Source organism: Macaca fascicularis, chromosome 4 (assembly GCF_037993035.2).
Source record: "Macaca fascicularis isolate 582-1 chromosome 4, T2T-MFA8v1.1".
Classification (NCBI taxonomy): domain Eukaryota; kingdom Metazoa; phylum Chordata; class Mammalia; order Primates; family Cercopithecidae; genus Macaca; species Macaca fascicularis.
In genome coordinates, this window is record NC_088378.1 from 117,706,432 (window position 1) to 117,728,862 (window position 22,431).

The window sequence follows — 22,431 nt, forward strand, 5'->3', positions numbered from 1 at the left end:
GGAGAGGATGAAGACCAAAGTCCTGAGTAAAGTATTTTCCTAAATTTCCATCCTTCACGCCTGTGATCCAGTCATATGCACTCACTTGTTCTTGAATAAACCATACACTCTGTCACTTCCAGGCCTTTGCACATGCAGGCCCTGGTGCCTAGATAACCTCCATACCTTCCTCTTGCTTTTATCAATCACCTTATCTTCATGCTCCAGATCCCAGGTCAAGTCTCATCTGTTCCAGCTAACAGAGAGCAACTCCACACCCTATCTGATGCTTTTGCAGTGCAAAGTTCTATGCTTTATCATTCACACAGTACTATTCTTGTCTGTTTTCTTGTATTTCTTCATGATGAATCCAGAAGCAACTTAAATGCAAAATCTCTGTTTTATTAGTATTTGTAGTCTTAACTTCTAAAACATTGTATGGAACATAGTTAGTGAACAATATTTCTTAAATGAATATATGTGAAATCATGTAATAAAGATATATTTTATAACCTTTCAGATAATTAATTTGAAAGATAAAAATATTATTTCAAGTAGGAAATGAGTAGCATTTCTATTTTCAGGTTACACAACTTCCTGAGAATAGTTTATATCTATTTTTAAAATTATAAGCAAAAGGCAGGTCCTTTCCATTTCTTCCTGACTTAAAAGTAGATATGATGGCTGGATTGATGGCAGCCATGTTGTAATCACAAGGAAAAGGCTTAGATAATTAACACAGATATCAGACCTGACATAGTTAAGTCATTAAGCCAACTCCACCATCCAATAATGTCCGGGATTCGTTTTTGATAAAAATTAACTGGTTTTTTTTTTTAATTCTAAGCTAAGGTACTTTAAAGAGGGGCAGTATCTACTCAAGAAAAAAGCATCATTCTAGGAGGAAAGATTTATTCTGGTAAAGTGAAATAAAAAATTATAGCATATGTGAATTAATGAAGCTTCTTAGAAGAAAAAGCTGAGCTACATGAATTAAATTATTATTATTTACTATCTCTTCCAAACAAATGCACATACATACAAAGTTACTCACTAAATTGAAAGGATATTTTATTTCGGCAGAAAATAAGTAGCACTTAGAAACCAGGGTATTTGTACATAAAGCAAATAATGGGCTATACAGTACACAAAAACAAGAAGGGAAAAATCCATACAATTACATTAACCGTTTTTTTCCAGTGGAACATAATGAATGCAAACATCTCCTTGGTTTCTTTCACACCATTACCTGTGAGGTTTTTAAAAATACACTTGAAGTGAACATTAGGACATTTTTAATATGCCAATGACTTCATTTTATTAATACTGCTTCCCAAGTTATACAATCCCTAACTCAAGTTTCAGTTAGTATTTGCAAATGAAAGACAACCTAAATGGAGTTACGTTTTCTCTGTTCTTTTGAAAACAACTTTGTTAAACTGTTAAACCGACTAAGGCAGTGGTTTCTATTATTTTTCAATAATAGAAAAATATAAATTGCAAAAATATTAAAGTGTCTTTCTAGCAGAGTCCATAGGGTGAGTAAAAAGCATTATTCAAAGAGTCTGAATAAGGGAGGACATCATCACTGGCTCCATCTTCTGTCTCAGAGACACCTCAGTCTTGAAATACTGGGTCAGTATTCTCAGAAGTGGAAGGACGTGTCAGGATAATCTGAAGTACCTTTGAGATAATCAGAGGCTGTCAACAAATGAGATGGACGGATTTTTGAAAGTAAGGAGGCTAGTGGAAAAATAAGCCAAATGCCAGGAATTGCCATGGAATATGAGTAATCAAGTCAGTGTAGCTACAGACAAAGCTGTGACAAAAGCATGGATAAAACACGTGGCAAATGTTTTAAGCGGCGGCATGAAAAAAATGGATGCAGTGAATCCAATTATGGCCAGTAAGCCAATAAAACAGTGTTAAACACTCAAAGAGTGTCAGTCTAACTCTGATATTTTATTACCAACATATGACATGTGCATTATCTGTGCATCAGATGATAATAAGTGCTGGGGTTCACCTGTACATTAAAAGGCGTTGTAAGAATTTGCATAGATTTTGGTACACTATACAGGAGTCTAAAAACATTTTTTTTTCTTTCAAACTATACTTTTTAACAGTCACTAAAGCAAAATGATTTAATCAGAATTCCAAATGCTAACAAATGAGTGTGTTGTTTGCAAGCAGCATTTAGCAAGGCAGATTTCACGAAAGTGAAATCCTCATTAGTTTTGTATTATGAAATACAGACAAGAACCATAAAAGGTCAGAGGACAGATATTCAAATCTTTGCCAAAAAGCCTCTTCAAATTTAGCTATACTATGGCCACTATACATTGCCAGGACTCACTGTTAAGAAGAAATCTTTAGATTTCTTCTAGAAATCTAAAGAGATCCCCATTCTGGACGGGGATCGTCCAGAATGCGAGATTAACATAACATTTTAAAACTGCAAAGAGTGGGAAAATAAGGTCACATTGGGAATGCAGTCCCAGCACATTGAGCTTTTACTATCTTGTAGTAAAATGTGCATATGTATGTTCTGTGTGCCTGGCATTTTATTCATTAAAAAAAAGCATGCATAACAGAGATTAGAACCACAGTGGACCTAATCTATGCTATAAAGGAATAAACAGATGAAAGCCAATCTGGATGAGAAAATTCAGTGAGTCAGGCTCAGGAAATGAAAGCAAGTGTGTCTTAAACTTTCTAACACACAATATGGCCAAATATTTATAGTCAAAGCTTGGTAGAGAGCTCTAGCAATTATTGCTTCTAGCCATTTAGATCTCTGGTTTTGAAAGAACATTTTAGGATTACTGATTTTCCAGATAGTAGGAGGCAGTGTAAGAAACAATGTTTTCATCATAAAATGTGTAATATTAAACTACAACAAATGTACTTATTTAATCTCTCATTTCTAACTTCAGAAAATCAGAGCAGCCTTCCTATTATTGTGGGTTAAATGAGGCTTTATCACAAACGTAAGTCATTTGAAGTCCATAGCTCCTTGAGTGATATGCATAACTAAAAGGACCTGAGAATCACAGACCTCAATCTCATGTCTGGATAATTGAGAATAAAATCTAAAAAATTGAGTTGCTAAACGTAGATTTTACTTCCAAAAGCTTTAGTGATAAACTTCTAGCTTTTTGAATATGTTTTGTGTATACTAGAAAGCCTGCATTTCCTTTCGTCATATCAAAATAATTTGACTGTTCTCTTTCCCGCGCGTTGCTACACTGTGAAAGAGTGTGGGATGTCCCTTTTCTCTAAGACCATGCTTTTCAAAAAGTGATCCAATGACCCCTTATGCAATCTTCACTGTGCTACTAGTTAAGCAGCTAAAATATGAAGGCCACACTCCCCACTTCTAAATGAAAATGTTTAATGATAGAGGTCAGGAATCTGCATTTTAACAAAGTTGGAGAACTGGTCCTAGGGAATGTGACCGCTCTACTATTTTTAGCTGTGACACTTAATTCAGATACTCCCATTAGGAGACTATCAAAATCTTTAGATAATATTTAATTTTAAAACTTATCTTTTATGAGGGTCCACTAACTTAATTCAGAGGGCTTACTTAATTCAGCTATTTATTGTTACATATATTGCCTTAAAAAGGATAAGGCTTAATTATACACAAAATTCAATATATGAGGCCGGGCGTGGTGGCTCATGTCTGTAATCCTAGCACTTTGGGAGGTCGAGGCGGGCAGATCTCTTGAGGTCAGGAGTTCGAAACCAGCCTGGGGAACATGATGAAACCCCATCTCTACTAAAAATACAAAAAAAAAAAAAAATTAGCCAGGTGTGGTGGTGGGCACCTGTAATCCCAGCTACTTGGGAGGGTAAAGCATGATAACTGCTTGAACCCGGGAGGCAGAGGTTGCAGTGAGCCAAAATCATGCCATTGCACTCCAGCCTGGGCAACAAGAGCAAGACTCCATCTCAAAAACAAAAAAAGAGAATTCAGTATATGATAAAGTTGGTATTGCAAATTACTAACGCAAAGATTGGCTTTTCATAAGTCATGCTGGACAACTGATTAGCCATTTGGAAAAAGATAAAATTAGATCAATTCTTCACACCATATACAAGAATAAATTTCAAATGAATCAAAGTGTAAAGAATAAAACTTTACAAGTACTAGGGGATAAAGATGGATGAATTCCTCTATAAGAAAAGCCTTTCTGTGACTAAAAATTCAGATGTAATTAAAGAGTCAAGTGATAAACTTAACTAAATGAAAATTAAAGTTTTACAAGGAAAAAATATAAGCAAAATCAAATAACAAAGTACAAGCTAGGATAAAATATTTGCACTCTCTATACATATATTATATATATTATATATGCCATATATAATATATAAAATAATATGTTATATATATTATTTTATCATTAATATAATATATTATGTATAATTATATAATATATTATATATTATATATTATATATTAATATTATATATTACATAATTATACATATTATATATAATATTAATATGCTATATATAATATATACATAATATATTATATATTAAATGTATTATATATAAATAATATATATAACACATATGATACATAGTCTATAATATATAATTATATATAATATATATTTATATAATATATAATTATATATAATATATATTTATATAATATATTTAATATATAAAATATATTATATATTATATATCATGTATTATATAAAATATATTATATATTATATATCATGTATTATATAAAATATAATATATAATGTTAATATATATTATATATAATATAATTATATATAATATATTATAATATAATTATATATTATATATCATGTATTATATTATATATAATATATAATGTTAATATATATTATATATAATATAATACATGATATATAATATATGAATATATAATATGTGATATAATATATATAATATATAAGTGATATTGAATATCTCATAGATAAGGCATTAATATTCCTAATATAAAAACAAACTTTTACAAATTAAAGGAGAAAAATATCTGATAGACATATGGGCAAAAAATATAAGTAGACAACTCACAAAAAGATGTTTTAAATGGTCCTCAAGCATTTGAAAAGATGTTTCACTTCACTAATAATAGTAGACACAAGCTAAAACTACAATGAGATACCACTTTTCACCTGTCCCATTGGGAAAAATCCAAAAGCGTAACAATACAGTTCATTGCTGAGGCTGTGAGGAAACAGGCACTTTCATACATTGCTGTTGGGGATCCAAAATGACTCAATCTCCATAGAAGAGGATTGGACAACAGCAACCAAAATTACATATGGATTTGTCCTTAAACCCAACCATCCCACTTCTAGGAATTTATTCTAAAGATAGTCTTACAACTACAAAAATATATATGCAGAAGTGCATTCATTGTGGCAGTAGTTTGTAATTGCAAATATTAAAATTGCCTATATGTCTAATCATAGGACATTGTTGAAAAAACTCTGGTACAAACACACAATAGATACTATGTCATGGTAAACATAGAATGAGAAAGCTCTCTATGGACTGATGTGGAATGATGGTCAAAAGATCTTATAAATGAAAAATCAAAGCACCAGAGACTGTATATAGTACCACTATCTTTGTTTAGGAAAGAAGGAAAAATAAGAAAACATACATAGATTTTATATTTACCAAAAATTCACCAGAATGAAAAGCCAGAAACAATTATTAATATGTTGGTTGCCTACAAATGGTGAAGGTAATGAGAGTGCCATGGCTGTAGAAGGGAGGAATACTTTTCTGAGTATACCTTTCTGTAAGTTTTGACTTTTGAAAGCATGTTAATGCTTGACATATTCAAAACAATTAAGACAGCAAGGATAGGAAAGGGAGAAACTGAAACAATGAACCCAACTGTATTTCAAATGAATACTATAATTACAATGGAGGGCAAAAAATAACTAATTTGAGTAACTTACAACAGTTTTGACTGCACATCCTACAGCCCTCAGTCTTGGACAGGGTAGGGAAATGGAAAAACTGGAAACTAGAGATCCTGAACTCTTTTGAGTAGCTTTGCATTTTTGTAGATATGGGTGAAGTCATTCTGAAACTACTTTAGATATATTATGAGATTGAGCAAATGAGTAAATCTATTGATTTTAGAAGCCAAGACTCTCACTGTGAAAGAAGGTACATGCAAATATGGAATGGGGGAAGGTAAAAAAGATGAATTGAAATTGGAAGTATTGGTGCTCCCTTATGATATCTAAAATATGCACATGTATGTGTATAAACATGTATATGTGCATATCGTGTATGTATGTGCATTTACATGTATGTAAGTATATGTATATGCACGCATATATCTCCTGGCTCCATTCACTTAAAAAGGTATAGAAACAGAGATATTCCAGGAGCAAACAGCACAGCTAGTACATGGATTTTTATCTCTAACACTATTCCCCACCAAAAGGAACAAGGGGTTCCTGGAGAAGTGACTGAAAGCAGGGCTGGAGAAGCGTGATAAACCTGGAACATTTTGTTATACCAGAGGTAAGGATGTGCTCCAAAGAATAATGGACATATGGCACAGGCACACCTAGTCAGCTTGAAAGGATCCAACTGACCAAATCTGGGATAATCCACCACCAAGCTAAATAAGGATAATAATTACACACCACTTGGGGGAAAGTGGGGTAGAAAACAGAAATCCATGAGTTCATACAGATAATACACACCGCTATGGTGTGAATATATGTATTGCCCCAACATTTACGTGTTGAAATCTAACCACTAGAGTAATGGTATTAAGAGGTGGGATCTTTGGGAAGTGATTAGGAATTAATATCCTTATAAAAGGGGCCTGAGGGAGTTCGTTCACTCTTTCCACCATGTGAGGATAGAGAGAAAGCACCATGTATAAGGAAAGAGCCCTTACAAGACACCAAATCTGCTGGTGCCTTGACCTTTAACTTCCCAGCCTCCAGAACTGTGAGTAATAAATTTCTACTATATATAGACTACCCAGTCTAAGATATTTCATTACAGCAGCTGGGACAGACTAAGACACATTCATCCATACATGAGGAAAAGACACGGTCCTTGGTTAAACTAGAAAGTCACATGCTGACTGGTAAATATGGAGGGAGTGCTGAAGTGATCCTCATCATTTTGTTACCATCACAGCAAAGACTGGTTCAGGTAAGAATCCCAATAGATGCTAAATCTGAGGGGAAATTGTAATGAGGAGCAGGATATTTGCATGGTCTTAAAGTGTCTCTCCTCAAACTCATTATTTGCAAGGGAGAAAATGGTAACTATTTACTGTTGGAGAAATAGGACAACACTCCTACTGTGTGAGGAAAACTAGCGTCACCAGGGAGGGGCAGACAGACATTGTGTGCCTCCAGATATGGCTGCCTGAGAAGCACACAGTGTCACATATGCAATATCCTGGTCAGGAATGTAGAACCTGAATCTAATGATGAGGAAACATCAGACAAATTCAGAATACAGAAACTCCTGTATATAGAAAGTAGGGGGACTCTGTCTTCAAATCTGTCACTGTCACAAAAGGAAAAAAAAAAAACATTTAAAAAGGCTGTGGCAATGTTTCAAAGATTAAAGAAACATGACAACTAAGTGCAGTATCTGTCCTGAGACTGGATCTAGTACTGGAGGAAAAGGAAGCCATAACAAATATTGAGCCAATGAGACAATTGAAATACAAATTAAACTATTAATGTTATATTTACCGAAATTGAGGACTTTCCTGTGGTTATTTATGAGAATATACCTATATATAAAAAATAATATTTAGGGATAAAAGACCATGCTATGTAAAACTTATTCTCAAATTCTTTAGTAAAAACAAAATATTTTATGGTATATACGCAATATTATACATGTATGTATATATGTGTGTGCAGATATACATTATGCACATATATATGCATATGTGGAGAAAGAAAGAAACAGAACGGAGAGTGCACAATGATTAGGCAAATTGACTAAAATGTTGACAATAGAAGCTGGGTAAAGGGTTAACTGATGTTCTTTCTACTATTCCTATTCGAGTAACTTCTATAAGTTTGAAACTGTTTCCAAATAAAAAGTCAAAAATATACATAGGCATTTGTATTAGTCCGTTTTCACACTGCTGTAAAGAATACCTGAGACTGTGTAATTTATAAACTGACTGACAGCTCTGCATGTCTGGGGAGGCCTCAGGAAACTTACAGTCATGGCAGAAGACAAAGGGGAAGCAAGCAACTTCTTCACAAGGTGACAGAAGAGAGAAAAGAGCAGGGGAAACCACCACTTATAAAACCATCAGATCTCATGAGAACTCACTCACTATCATGAGAACAGCATAGGGGAAACTGCCCCCATGATCCAATCACCTCCCACCTGGTCCCTCTCTTGACAAATGGGGATTTCAATTCAAGATGAGATTTGGAGTGGGGACACAGAGCCGGACCATATCAGCCTTCAAGAAATGTTTGATGTCTTACTAGTAAATTTCATGATATGTAAAGCATAAAGAAAAAACAATGTATGGCAAAATATGTATTTATGCATTTTAAATGTTCATCTCTCAGTTGACTCATCTAAAGGTAGATAGAATGAACAGAAGGAAAAGATTTCAGTATGTAATTGGATTAGAAGATAAAGGTCAGACTATCAGGAGTAGTAAAATTAAAGTTGATGGAAAGTGTTGTCCTACCAACCTATAGGGAGGAAAAGAAAAAGTGCTTATGTCTCAGAAGCATTCATTCAACTCCAGAGGACCAAGTCCACCAGTAAGAGTCACCTTTCCAAAGGATTACATTCATACATTCAGTTTTTTTCTTACATTTCAAATTGTTGACAAGTGAAACCCAAGATAATGATGCACCTTTGAGCCCTCACATAATCTCTTTTTTATTGTCAGTATTTTACTTCTGCGAAGAGAGTCACAAATATCTGATAAACACATTCTGAAGGAGATCATAAATACAGATAGCACTGGGGTCTCTTTACAATTTCTTAATGACTCCTCTGGACATTAGTGTGATACATCAAGAGAAAAATTAAGAGACTAAATTCAAGTTTTATGACAAAATGAGAACATTCTCAATGGGAATTTAAAACTAAGCCTTGATACTCAAAGCATAAATAAATGAAAAACAATCAGAAGAAAATCTTCTCCAAACTGCCTTGCTTATCCCCAGGTGAGGTGGTAAGAACACTTTCCCTGAGATTTGGTAGTTGCTAAAAAATTGTATCCTTTTTCTCCCTGCCCTACTATCTTTTAGAAAGGATAAGTCTGAACAATAACATTTATCTTATATAAAATGCTAGGAGTTAAATACGGATTAAGTCCACTTAAGACCTCTTAAAAAACCACAAACACTTTTAAGTGACCATGACTATAAGAAGTCTTTCTTTTTCTGGTAGATATTAAAAAAACAAAAACAAACAAAAAAGGAACTAAAAAGGAACAATCATGCAAACAGGTAAATGAAACCCAGAGAAACCGGATGAAAGAATGACCAGCAGAGATGAAAGCTAATAGCAGCATAAAGAAGAAACCCCTTGAAAAGGTCAGAGAGTGAAATGAAAAAAGGAAAAAAAAAAAAAAAAAAAACAAGTGTTAGTTCAAGACAGGCCAGCTGGAAGCAAATGTTTTTGGATTTTTTTACTACAGACTTAAAAAACAGCCCAGCCAATGCATGATGGAAGCCACTAATTTTAAAGCCAATATATTTTGTTTAGGAGATGCTGTGAGAACCCAGTGTCCAACAAAGGAAATATTTGCATGGCCAATTTGAGTATACCTAAAGGGACGTCACTTAGCTTAAACCTCCCACTGTGAGGTTCAACAAATTGACTGGAAGCGTATCTGAATTAAAAATGGAGAGTTCTGAGAATACCCCATCAGTGGCATTGTGAGAAAATATTATCGACTGTTTTGAATTATCACCAAGGGAAAGCATAATTTCATTTTGTAAGAAGTTTGTAATTTTTTCTACTATGAGATGAAATCTAAGAACTATATTAGGAGCAAGCAAAATAGCTCTCACAATTTACTGAGTAAAACCTAAACAATATTTATATGATAAAAGTATTTATATTTTTTTTTATTTTTTGTTTGTTTGTTTGTTTGTTTGAGACGGAGTCTCGCTTCGTCACCCAGGCTGGAGTGCAGTGGTGCGATCTCGGCTCACTGCAAGCTCCGCCTCCCGGGTTCACACCATTCTCCCGCCTCAGTCTCCAGAGTAGCTGGGGCTACAGGCACCCGCCACCACTCCTGGCTAATTTTTTGTATTTTTAGTAGAGACGGAGTTTCACTGTGTTAGCCGGGATGGTCTCAATCTCCTGAACTCATGATCCGCTCACCTCGGCCTCCCAAAGTGCTGGGATTACAGGCATGAGCCAACATGCCCGGCCAAAAGTATATCTGTGTATTATTAATAGGAGTCGTTAAACCTAAAAATGAAGACCAACTCTTTTTCATAATGTTTTCTTATTTTTTTAAGGTGTCTACTTTCACAAAATTTTCCAGAATTCATATATTTGGTTTTTCATCATTCTCCAATACTGAAAACTGACTCATGCTTCAATCTTTTTAAATGTAACTTTCTTTCTTCTAGGAGATGGTCCTAATAAGAATGCTTCTTGAAATATAGACGAGAACAAGATGTTATCTTAGTTCTAACACTCATGCAAAATCCAGTCCCTGTGAGATCCAGGATATCATCCCTCGGGCTCATATTAAAAAACAGTTCTAAATCTGACTTGGGCTGAATCGTTGCTTTGTGTGTCTGTATCTTTTAAATTATAAACTTTCCAGATGTTATGTAACTCAATGTGTTGCATATGAATATTACTTTCTAGGTTACATCTAGCATGTGTTCAACCTCAGTACTCAAATTAAATTTACCACCATGATGGATTAGTCACTCATTAACTCTGCTCGTTACCTCTGCAGCACCTTCAAGGCGAGATCACTTATTCCTTCAGATTTTTTTTTTCCTCTGATCCAATTCATTAGATTCCATACTACCTACAACCTACCCAACTAGGTAGTTAAAGGGTGAAGTCCAGATACACATCTGGAAACATTTCTGGGACAACAGGGTAGAGGCTAGTGCCCTAGGGATGAGTGCCCTACACTCTCCTCTCCACTCTATCCATCCCTCTCCTGCTCCCCCACAACACCATCCCTCATACCCCATGCAAGAAATCCCAAGAGAGGAAACCTTGACCATGCCCACAACAAGGGCAAGGCAATGTAGACTAGCTAGGAAGGTTGATGGAACTGCAAAGCATAATTACATATGTGGGAAAACATTCTGGGTGATTATTAATTAATCAGGAACTCGGTGTGAAAACCTTCAGAACATGAGTTTTTGGAGCCTCATAAATCAAGAAATCAGGAACCTTTTCTTTTCACTGTAAAAAGTGGTTAAGTGGGCTATGTTAAGAGTCAACTTACTATATAACTAACTACTTTTACAGTATTAATACTAGATAATTTTTCTTTCCTGAGACTGTAAAAGAACTTATAAATGTAATTCTATAGAAGGAAAAGATTTCTCTTCTATAGAAATTATTGAAAAGGTAAGTTATCTGAAAAGGCTTTTAGGCATTTACTTCATGGGGCCAATTAGTTCTTTTTCTACTGTTTTCCAAGCAGAAAAGATAGATTAATTGTTGCAGAGTTTCCTAAAAGCAGATACAAAGATGGATTTTGGATCAACAACTGTGAAGTGTAGGAAACAAAGATGGATTCGGCAAAGGAAAAAGAAAGATTGCCATGCAGGCCCAAGAAGCCTGAGGCAACCCGACTGGGAGCTCAGAAGTGTAGGATCCAACAGAGATGGCCCTTTTAGGCAAAAGTGGCTGGACAACTATTCCTCTTTCCGTCTCAGTCAATGGAGGTGGGCTGCTCGGGCTGAGGGCGAAAGAGCAGGTGTCTCTCTGCAGCTGAAGCAGACACAGAAGGCTATGAAGACTACTGGCTGCCTGGTGCCTGCACCCCCCACAGCTAGCCAGCAAACCCATCCTTGAAGCAGAATCCAGCAACACACCTTCGTGTCTACAGCAGTGGTATTAACCAATTAGATCAGGGTACTACTTAGTTGCCTCTCTTAAAGGCACTTGCAGGCTCTGATTTATAGAGACATGTCATTTAACGAAAAACATTTAACATTTGTAAACCAATTTTTAAAACCCAGGGAAAGTAATTCATGGGGAGGCCTGCCTTGAGTTTGTCCACGTGTTTGTTAAGCCTAGTTTCTTCAGCCAAGGTTGGCAAGCATTTTCTCTGGAAAAACTACCATCACATCTGTTCCTTACCCTAAAGCTCTGTAGCTTGCTCGGGTTTGGTGATCCCCATAGCGAATGGCGGAAATCATCTGGAGGAGTGTCCGTCTTTAAACATCTTCAAGAACTACAGAAACACAAACCAGAGTGATTTCTGGCTTGCTTATCAGCCCCTGGGCACAGACCAACATGGACAAGTGCTTTCCGGTTGATTATGTAAACAAGCTCCGTAGGCCCCTCTCAAGCATCGCTGCCACAGCTGCCTAAGGAGAAACAACACTGTGAAGCAACATGCATAACAACCCCTCCTCAATCAAGCTGTCCCTAGGAGTTTCTTTCTTTCTCTAGCATAATCATCGTTCTCATCCAGCTACGGCAGGCATTTTGCTACGTTGCCATGGGGATTACACTGAAGATAATCACTTGTGAACATTTGCAGATCCTGACAACCCACTGGGGCCTGATGTTGCTTTACCCCCTCAATCTGAACATGCTCATTAAAGACTCAGCCACTTGGCTCTTGATTTTAATCCTAATGCTGACCCTCTTCCTCACAGCTGTGAGTCTTTGAACAAATCTTTTCCAAACCTGTTTCCTTAGCTGAAAATGGGGTGGGAGAATGTGTGGTTGGTACAGATGATGGCTAACTCCAAAATTCCAGGGGCTACAATACTACTACACACATCCAAGGGACATTTCTCTATCATGACCCTATTATCAGGCAGTTTAAAAAATTTCAAAGCACCTATTAAATGATGCCCAGATGCCCAGCAATAATAAAATTATATCCCAATGCAATCGTTGGGTTTCTTAACAAGAGAATTATCAGTATACAACTCAGGTGGTGGGGTGGTATGAGGTTGAGATAGCCTACTTTCTTTTTAAATCAACCCAGAGTTTGCTTAAAACAAACAAGAACAAAAACGCTCCTCTGAGTGTGTGCTCGTCTGAGTGTGTGCTCCTCTGAGTGTGAATTCCTCTGAGAGAGCGCTCCCCTGGGTGTGCACTCGTCTGACTGTGAGCTTGTATGAGTGTGCACTCCTCTGATTGTGAGCTCCTCTGAGTATGTGTTCATCTGAGTGTGAGCTCCTCTGAGTGTGCGCTCCTCTGAGTGTGAGCTCCTCTGAGTGTGCACTCGTTTGCATGAGCTCCTCTGAGTGTGCGCTCGTCTGAGTGTGTGCTCACCTGAGAGTGTGCTCCTCTGAGTGTGCGCTCGTCTGAGTGTGCGTTCCTCTGAGTGTGATCTCCTCTGAGTGTGCCCTCCTCTGAGTGCGTGCTGCCATGAGTGCATGATCGTCTGAGTGTGCGCTCCCCTGAGTGTGCGCTCCTCTGAGTGTGCACTCCTCTGAGTGAACACTCCCCTGAGTGCACGCTCGTCTAAGTGTGCGCTCTCCTGAGTGTGCACTCCCCTGAGTGTGCATTCTCCTGAGTGCATTCTCCCCTAAATGTGTGCTCCCCTGAGTGCACACTCGTCTGAGTGCGTGCTCCCCTGAGTGCGCACTCCACTGAGTGCGAGCTCCCCTGAGTGCGCGCTCCCCTGAGCGCACGCTCGTCTGAGCGTGCACTCCTCTGAGTGTGCGCTTGTCTATGTGAGTTCCTCTGAGTATGCGCTCATCTGAGTGTGCGCTCCTCTGAGTGCGTGCTCCCCAGAGTGCACACACGTCTGAGTGTGCGCTCCCCTGAGTGTGCACTCCCCTGAGTGTGCGCTCCTCTGAGTGTGCGCTCCTCTGAGTGCGTGCTCCTCTGAGTGCACGCTCGTCTGAGTGTGTGCTCCCGTGAGTGTGCACTCCCCTGAGTGCGCGCTGCCCTGAGTGCGTGCACCCATGAGTGCGTGCACATCTGAGTGCATGCTCCCCTAAGTGTGCGCTCCCCAGAGTGCACGCTCCCCTGAGTGCGCACTCGTCTCAGTGCGCGCTCCCCTAAGTGTGCGCTCCCCTGAGTGCATGCCTCTGAGTGTGTGCTCGTCTGAGTGTGAGCTCCTCAGAATGTGTACTCCTCTGAGTGTGCGCTTGTCTGAGTATGAGCTCCTGTGACTGTGATCCCCCCTGAGTGTGCGCTCATCTGAGTGTGTGCTCCCCTGAGTGCATGCTCGTCTGAGTGTGCACTCCCCTGAGTGTGCACTTCCCTAAGTGCGCGCTCCTCTGAGTGCACGCTCCCCTGAGTGCATGCTCCCCTGAGTGCATGTTCCCCTGAGTGTTCGCTTATCTGAGTGTGCACTCTCCTGAGTGCGCACTCCCCTGAGTACGCGCTCCCCTGAGTGCGTCCTCCCATGAGTGCGCGCTCGTCTGAGTGCACGCTTGTCTGAGTGTGCGCTCGTCTGAGAGTGTGCCCCTCTGAGTGTGCGCTCATCTGAGTGTGCGCTCCTCTGAGTGTGATCTCCACTGACTGTGTGCTCATCTGAATGTGTGCCCCCTGAGTGCACGCTCATCTGAGTGTGCACTCCCCTGAGTGTGCACTCCTCTGAGTGTGTGCTCCTATGAGTACATGCTCCCCTGAGTGTGCACTTCCCTAAGTGCACGCTCCTCTGAGTGCACGCTCCCCTGAGTGCATGCTCCCCTGAGTGTTCACTCATCTGAGTGTTCGCTAATCTGAGTGTGCACTCCCCTGAGTACGCGCTCCCCTGAGTGCATCCTCCCATGAGTGCACGCTTGTCTGAGTGCACGCTTGTCTGAGTGTGCGCTCATCTGAGTGTGCGCTCCTCTGAGTGTGTGCTCCTATTAGTACGTGCTCCCCTGAGTGCACGCTCTTCTGAGTGTGCGCCCCTTGAGTGTGCAATCCCCTGATTGCGCGCTCCCCTGAGTGAGCGCTCCCCTGAATGTGAGCTCCTCTGAGTGTGCACTCATCTGAGTGTGTGCTCCTCTGAGTGTGATCTCCTCTGAGTGTACACCTGAGTGTGCGCTTGTCTGAGTGTGAGGTCCTCAGAGTGCACGCTCCCCTGAGTGTGCACTCCCCTGAGTGTGCGCTCCTCTGAGTGTGAGCTCCTCTGGGTGTGCAGTCATCTGTGTGAGCTCCTCTGTGTGCTCCCCTGAGTGTGCACTCCCCTGAGTGTGAGCTCCTCTGAGTGTGAGCTCCTCTGAGTGTGCACTTGTCTGTGTGAGCTCCTCTGAGTGTGTGCTTGTCTGAGTGTGCACTCGTTTGAGAGTGCACTCCTCTGAGTGTACGCTCGTCTGAGTGTGTGCTTCTCTGAGTGTGATCTCCTCTGAGTGTGCGCTCCCCTGGATATGCGCTTGTCTGAGTGTGAGCTCCAATGAGTGTGAGCTCCTCTGAGTGTGCACTCCTCTGAGTGTGAGCTCCTCTCAGTGTGCACTCGTCTGGGTGAGCTCCTCTGTGTGCTCATCTGAGTGTGCGCTTGCCTGAGAGTGTGCTCTTCTGAGTGTGCGTTCATCTGAGCATGTGCTGTGAGTGTCATCTCCTCTGAGTGTGCGCTCATATGAGTGCATGCTCCACTGAGTGCATGCTTGTCTGAGTGTGTGCTGCCCTCAGTGTTCACTCTCCTGAGTGTGCGCTCCCCTGAATGTGCGCTCGTCTGAGTGTGAGCTCCTATGAGTGTGCACTCCTCTGAGTGTGAGTTCCTCTCGGTGTGCACTCGTCTGTGTGAGCTCCTCTGTGCACAACCCTGAGTGTGCGCTCCCCTGAGAATGCACTCCCCTGAATGCGCGCTCCCCTGAATGCGCGCTCGTCTGAGTGCGCGCTCCCCTGTGTGCGCTCCCCTGAGTGCGCTCCTCTGAGCATGTGCTCGTCTGAGTGTGAGGTCCTATGAGTGTGGTCTCCTCTGAGTGTGAGCTCCTCTGAGTGTGTGTTTCTCTGAGTGTGCGCTCCTCTGAGTGTGCTCCTGTGTGATCCCCTCTGAGTGTGCGCTCATCTGAGTGCGTGCTCCCCTGAGTGCACCCTGGTCTGAGTGGGCGCTCGTCTGAGTGTGCGCTCCCCTGAGTGTGCGCTCCCCTGAGTGTGAGCTCCTCTGGTGTACACTCATCTGTGTGAGCTCCTCTGAGTGTGCGCTCGTCTGAGTGTGCACTCATCTGAGTGTGCATTGTGAGTGTGATCTCTGAGTGTGCGCTCATCTGAGTATGTGCTCCCCTGAGTACACGGTCCCCTGAGTGTGCTCTCCCCTGAGTGTGCGCTTCCCTAAGTGCGCCATCCTCTGAGTGTGAGCTCCTCTGAGTGTGCTCTCGTCTGAGTGTGCGCTCATCTGAGAGTGTGCTCTTCTCAGTGTACACGCAACTGAGTGTGCGCTCCTGTGAGTGTGATCTCCTCTGAGTGTGGGCTCATCTTAGTGCTTGCTCCCCAACGTGCACACTTGTTTGAGGACACGCTCCCCTGAGTGTGTGCTTGTCTGAGTGTGCACTCCCCTGAGTGTGTGCTCCCATGAGAGTGCACTCCCCTGAGTGTGCGCTCCTCTGAGTGTGTGCTCCTCTGAGTGCGTGCTCCCCTGAGTGCATGCTCCTCCGAGTATGCACTCCCCTGAGCGTGCAATCCCCTGATTGCACTCTCCCCTGAGTGCACACGCCTCTGAGTGTTAGCTCCTCTGAGTGTGCGCTCCCCTGAGTGTGCGCTCATCTGAGTGCGTGCTCCCCTGAGTGCGTGCTCGTCTGAGTGTGTGCTTCCCTGAGTGTGCGCTCCTCTGGGTGTGAACTCTTCTGCATATGCACTCGTCTATGTGAGCTCCTCTGTGTGCTCCCCCAAGTGAGTGCTCCCCTGAGTCCGTGCTCCCCTGAATGTGCGCTCCCCTGGATGTACACTCCACTGAGTGTGTGCTCGTCTAAGTGGTGTGTGCTGCCCTGAGTGTGTGCTCCCCTGAGTGTGCACTCCCCTCAGTGTGCGCTCCTCTGAATGTGAGCTCCTCTGAGTGTGTTCTCCTCTGAGTGTGATCCCCTCTGAGTGCACGCTCCCCTGAGTGCGCACTCGTCTGACTCTGCGTGCCTCTGAGCGCACGCTCATCTGAGTGAGTGCTCCCTTTGGTGTGCGCTCGTCTGAGTGCGCGCTCCCCTTAGTGTGTGCTCCCCTGAGTGCGTGCCTCTGAGTGTGTGCTCGTCTGAGTGTGCGCTCCTCTGAGTGTGAGCTCCTCTGAGTGTGTGCTCTTCTGAGTGTGCGCTCATCTGACTGTGCGCTCCTGTGAGTGTGATCCCCTCTGAGTGTGCGCTCATCTGAGTGTGTGCCCCCCTGAGTGCGCACTCGTCTGAGTGTGCACTCCCCTGAGTGTGGGCTCCTCTGAGAGTGCGCTCCCCGGAGTGCATGCCCCTCTGAGTGCACGCTCCCCTGAGTGCACGCTTCTCGGAGTGTACGCTCCCCTGAGTGTGCACTCCTCTGAGTGTGAGCTTCTCTGGGAGTGCACTCATCTGTGTGTGCTCATCTGAGTGTGCCCTCGTCTGAGTGTGTGCTCGCCTGAGTGCACACTCCCCTGAGTGTGCACTCCCCTGAGTGTGAGCCCCTCTGAGTGTGCGCTCCTCTGAGTGTGAACACCTCTGAGTGTGCACTAGTCTTCGTGAGCTCCTCTGTGTGTGCGCTTGTCTGAGTGTGCGCTTGTCTGAGAGTGTGCTCCTCTGAGTGTGCGCTCATCTGAGTGTGTGCTCCTCTGAGTGTGATCTCTGTTGACTGTGCGCTCATCTGAGTGCATTCTCCCCTGAGTGCAGGCTCATCGGAGTGTGCGCTCCCCTGAGTGTGCACTCCCTTGAGTGTGTGCTCCTCTGAGTGTGTGCTCCTCTGAGTGCATGCTCCCCTGAGTGCATGCTCGTCTGAGTGTGTGCTCCCCTGAGTGTGCAGTGCCCTGATTGCATGTTCCCCTGAGTGTGCGCTCCCCTACGTGTGAGCTTCTCTGAGTGTGCGCTTGTCTGAGTGTGAGCTCCTCTGAGCGTGTGCTCCCCTGAGTGTGTGGCCCCTGAGGGCACGCTCCGCTGAGCGCATGCTCATCGGAGTGTGCGCTCCCCTGAGTGCGTGCTCCCCGGAGTGCACACTCCCCTGAGAGTGCGTGCCCCTCAGTGTGTGCTCCTCTGAGTGTGAGATCCTCTGGATGTGCAGTCGTCTGTGTGAGCTCCTCTGTGCGCTCCCCTGAGTGTGCTCTCCCCTGAGTGTGCGCTCCCCTGAATGTGAGCTCCCCTGAGTGCGTGCTCCCCTGAGTGTGTATTCCCCTGAGTGTGAGCTCCTCTGAGTGTGCACTCGTCTGTGTGAGCTCCTCTGAGTGTGTGCTTATCTGAGTGTGCACTCGTCTGAGAGTGTGCTCCTCTGAGTGTACGATCGTGTGAGTGTGTGCTCCTCAGAGTATGATCTCTTCTGAGTGTGCGCTCCCCTGGATGTGCTCTTGTCTGAGTGTGAGCTCCCCTGAGTGCGTGCTCCTCTGAGTGTGAGCTCCTCTTAGTGTGTGTTCATCTGAGTGTGAGCTCCTCTGAGTGTGCGCTCCTCTGAATGTGAGCTCCTCTGAGTGTGCACTCGTCTGGGTGAGCTAGTCTGTGTGCTCGTCTGAGTGTGCACTGTGAGTGTCATCTCCTCTGAGTGTGCGCTCATTTGAGTGCGTGCTCCGCTGAGTGCCTACTCATCTGAGTGTGCGCTCCCCTGAGTGTACACTCCCCTGAGTGTGCGCTCCCCTGAATGTGCGCTCATCTGAGTGTGAGCTCCTATGAGTGTGCGCTTCTCTGAATGTGAGTTCCTCTGGGTGTGCACTCGTCTGTGTGAGCTCCTCTGTATGCTCCCCTGAGTGTGTGCTCCCCTGAGTGTGCAATCCCCTGAATGTGCACTCTGCTGAGTGTGCACTCCCCTGAATGCACGCTCCCCTGAGTATGAACTCCTCAGAGTGTGCACTTGTCGGTGAGAGCTCCTCTGAGTGTGTGCTTGTCTGAGTGTGCACTCGTCTGAGAGTGTGCTCCTCTGAGTGTACGCTCGTCTGAGTGTGTGCTCCTCTGAGTATGATCTCCTCTGAGTGTGCACTCCCCTGGGTGTGTGCTCGTCTGAGTGTGAGCTCCTATGAGTTTGCGCTCCTCTGAGTGTGAGCTCCTCTGAGTGTGTGTTCGTCTGAATGTGAGCTCCTCTGAGTGTGTGCTCCTCTGAGTGTGCGCTCCCCTGAGTGTGCGTTCATCTCAGTGCACGCTTCCCTGAGTGTGCGCTCCCCTGAGTGCACGCTCCCCTGAGTGTGCATTCGTCTGAGAGTGTGCTCCTCTGAGTGTACGATAGTCTGAGTGTGTGCTCCTCTGAGTATGATCTCCTCTGAGTGTGCACTCCCCTGGAGGTGTGCTCTTCTGAGTGTGGGCTCCTATGAGTGTGCACTCCTCTGAGTGTGAGCTCCTCTCAGTGTGTGCTCCCCTGAGTGCATGCTACCCTGAGTGCACGCTTCCCTGAGTGCATGCTCGTCGGAGTGTGCGCTCCCCTGTGTGTGTGCTCTCCTGAGTGTGCACTCCTCTGAATATGAGTTCCTCTGGGTGTGCAGTCGTCTGTGTGAGCTCCTCTGTGCGCTCCCCTGAGTGTGCACTCCCCTGAGTGTGCACTCCCCTGAGTGCGCTCCCCTGAGTGTGCACTCCCCTGAGTGCGCTCCCCTGAGTGTGAGCTCCTCTGAGTGTGCACGTGTCTGTTTGAACTCCTCTGAGTGTGCGCTTGTCTGAGTGTGCACTCGTCTGAGAGTGTGCTTCTCTGAGTGTACGCTCATCTGAGTGTGTGCTCCTCTGAGTATGATCTCCTCTGAGTGTGCACTCCCATGGGTGTGCGCTCATCTGAGTGTGAGCTCCTATGAATGTGCGCTCCTCTGAGTGTGAGCTCCTCTTAGTGTGTGTTCGTCTGAGTGTGAGCTGCTCTGAGTGTGCATTCCTCTGAGCTTGAGCTCCTCTGAGTGTGCACTCATCTGGGTGAGCTAGTCTGTGCACTCGTCTGAGTGTGCACTCGTCTGAGAGTGTGCTCTTCTGAGTGTGCGCTCATCTGAGTGTGTGCTGTGAGTGTCATCTCCTCTGAGCGTGCGCTCATCTGAGTGCGTACTCCACTGAGTGCATGCTTGTCTGAGTGTGCGCTCCCCTAAGTGTGCACTCCCATGGTGTGCACTCCCTGAATGTGTGCTCGTCTGAGTGTGAGCTCCTATGAGTGTGGGCTCTTCTGAGTGTGAGTTCCTTCTGGGTGTGCACTCATCTGTGTGAGGTCCTCTGTGCACTCCCCTGAGTGTGCGCTCCCCTGAGTGTGCACTCCTCTGAATGTGAGTTCCTCTTGGTGTGCACTCGTCTGTGTCAGTTCCTCTGTGCGCTCCCCTGTGTGTGCACCCTCCTGAGTGCGCGCTCCCCTGAATGTGCACTCCCCTGAGTGCGCGCTCCCCTGAGTGTGCGCTCCCCTGAGTGTGAGCTCCTCTGAGTGTGCGATCCTCTGAGTGTGGGCTCGTCTGAGTGTGCGGTCCTGTGAGCGTGATCCCCTGTGAGTGTGCGCTCATCTGAGTGCATGCTCCCCTGAGTGCATGCTCGTCTGAGTGTGTGCTCCCCTGAGTGTGCGCTCCCCTGAGTGCACGCCCCCAGAGTGTGCGTTCATCTGAGTGTGCGATCTCCTGAGTGTGCACTTCCCTGAGTGTGAGCTCCTCTGGGTGTGCACTCATCTGTGGGAGCTCCTCTGAGTGTGCAATCATCTGAGTGTGCGCTCATCTGAGTGTGCGCTGTGTGATCTCCTCTGAGTGTGCGCTCATCTGAGTGCGTGCTCCCCTGAGTGCACGCTTCCCTGAGTATGCGCTTGTCTGAGTGTGTGCTCTCCTGAGTGCACACTCCCTTGATTGTGTGCTCCCGTGACTGCACGCTCCTCTGAAAGTGAGCACCTATGAGTGTGTACTCCTCTGAGTGGGCACTCATCTGAGTGTGCGCTCGTCTGTGAGATCCCCTCTGAGTGTGCCCTCATCTGAGTGCATGCTCCCCTGAGTGCACGCTCTTCTGAGTGTGAGCTCCTCTGAGCGTGCCCTCCCCTGAGTGCATGTCGCCTGAGGGCACGCTCCCCTGAGTGCGCACTCGTCGACGTGTGCACTCCCCTGAGTGCATGCTAACTGGAGTGCCCGCTCCGCTGAGTGAACGCTCATCGGAGTGAGCGCTCCCCTGAGTGTGCATTCCCTGAGTGTGCACTCCTCTGGGTGTGCACTCATCAGTGTGAGCTCCTCTGTGTGCTCCCTTGAGTGTGCTCTCCCCTGCATGCGTGCTCCCAATAATGTGAGCTCCCCTGAGTTCGTGCTCCCCTGAGTGTGCACTCCCCTGAGTGTGAGCTCCTATGAGTGTGCACTCGTCTGTGTGAGCTCCTCTGAGTGTGCGCTTGTCTGAGTGTGCACTCGTCTGAGAGTGTGCTCCTCTGAGTGTACGCTCGTCTGAGTGTGTGCGCCTCTGAGTATGATCTCCTCTGTGTATGCGCTCCCCAGGGTGTGCGTTCATCTGAGTGTGAGCTCCTACGAGTGTGCACTCCTCTGTGTGTGAGCTTCTCTGAGTGTGTACTCATCTGGGTGAGTTCCTCTGTGCGCTCATCTGAGTATGTGCTCATCTGAGAGTGTGCTCTTCTGCGTGTGCCCTCATCTGAGTGTGCGGTGTGTCATCTCCTCCGAGTGTGCGCTCATCTGAGTGCATGCTCCTCTGAGTGCACGCTCGTCTGAGTGTGTGCTCCCCTGAGTGTGCACTCCCATGAGTGCGCACTCCCCTGAATGTGCACTGATCTGAGTGTGAGCTCCTATGAGTGTGCGCTCCTCTGAGTGTGCGCTCCTCTGAGTGTGAGTTCCTCTGGGTGTGTACTCGTCTGTGTGAACTCCTCTGTGCGCTCCCGAGTGTGTGCTCCACTGAGTGCGTGCTCCCCTGAGTGCGCGCTCGTCTGTGTGTGCGCCTGAGCGCGCATTCCTCTGAGTGCATGCTCTGCTTAGCATGCGCTCCACTTAGTGCGTGCCTCTAAGTGTGTGCTCATCTGAGTGTGTGCTCCTATGAGTGTGTGCTCCTCTGAGTGTGCACTCGTCTGAGTATGCACTCATATGAGTGTGATCCCCTCTGAGTATGCGCTCATCTGAGTGTGTGCCTCCCTGAGTGCACGCTCCTTTAAAATTGAGCTCCCCTGAGTGCATGCTCCCCTGAGTGCACGCTTGTCGGAGTGTGCGTTCCCATGAGTGTGCGCTCCCCTCAGTGTGCGCTCCTCTGAGTGTGAGCTCCTCTGGGTGTGCACTTGTCTGTGTGTGCTCCCCTG

At 44.8% G+C, this 22,431-nt stretch overlaps 1 long non-coding RNA gene across 1 annotated transcript in view; it reads right to left on the reverse strand.

Annotated features, from left to right (window-relative positions):
* Positions 1–1,025: 1,025 nt before the first annotated feature.
* LOC123572965 (uncharacterized) overlaps positions 1,026–22,431 on the reverse strand; it is a 112,808-nt gene continuing 91,402 nt past the window's right edge. The window contains exons 3-4 of the long non-coding RNA XR_006697605.2: positions 3,861–3,935; positions 1,026–3,763 (exon numbers count right to left, since the gene is read on the reverse strand). This is a non-coding gene — a long non-coding RNA (uncharacterized lncRNA). The remainder of the gene's footprint in view (positions 3,764–3,860; positions 3,936–22,431) is intronic.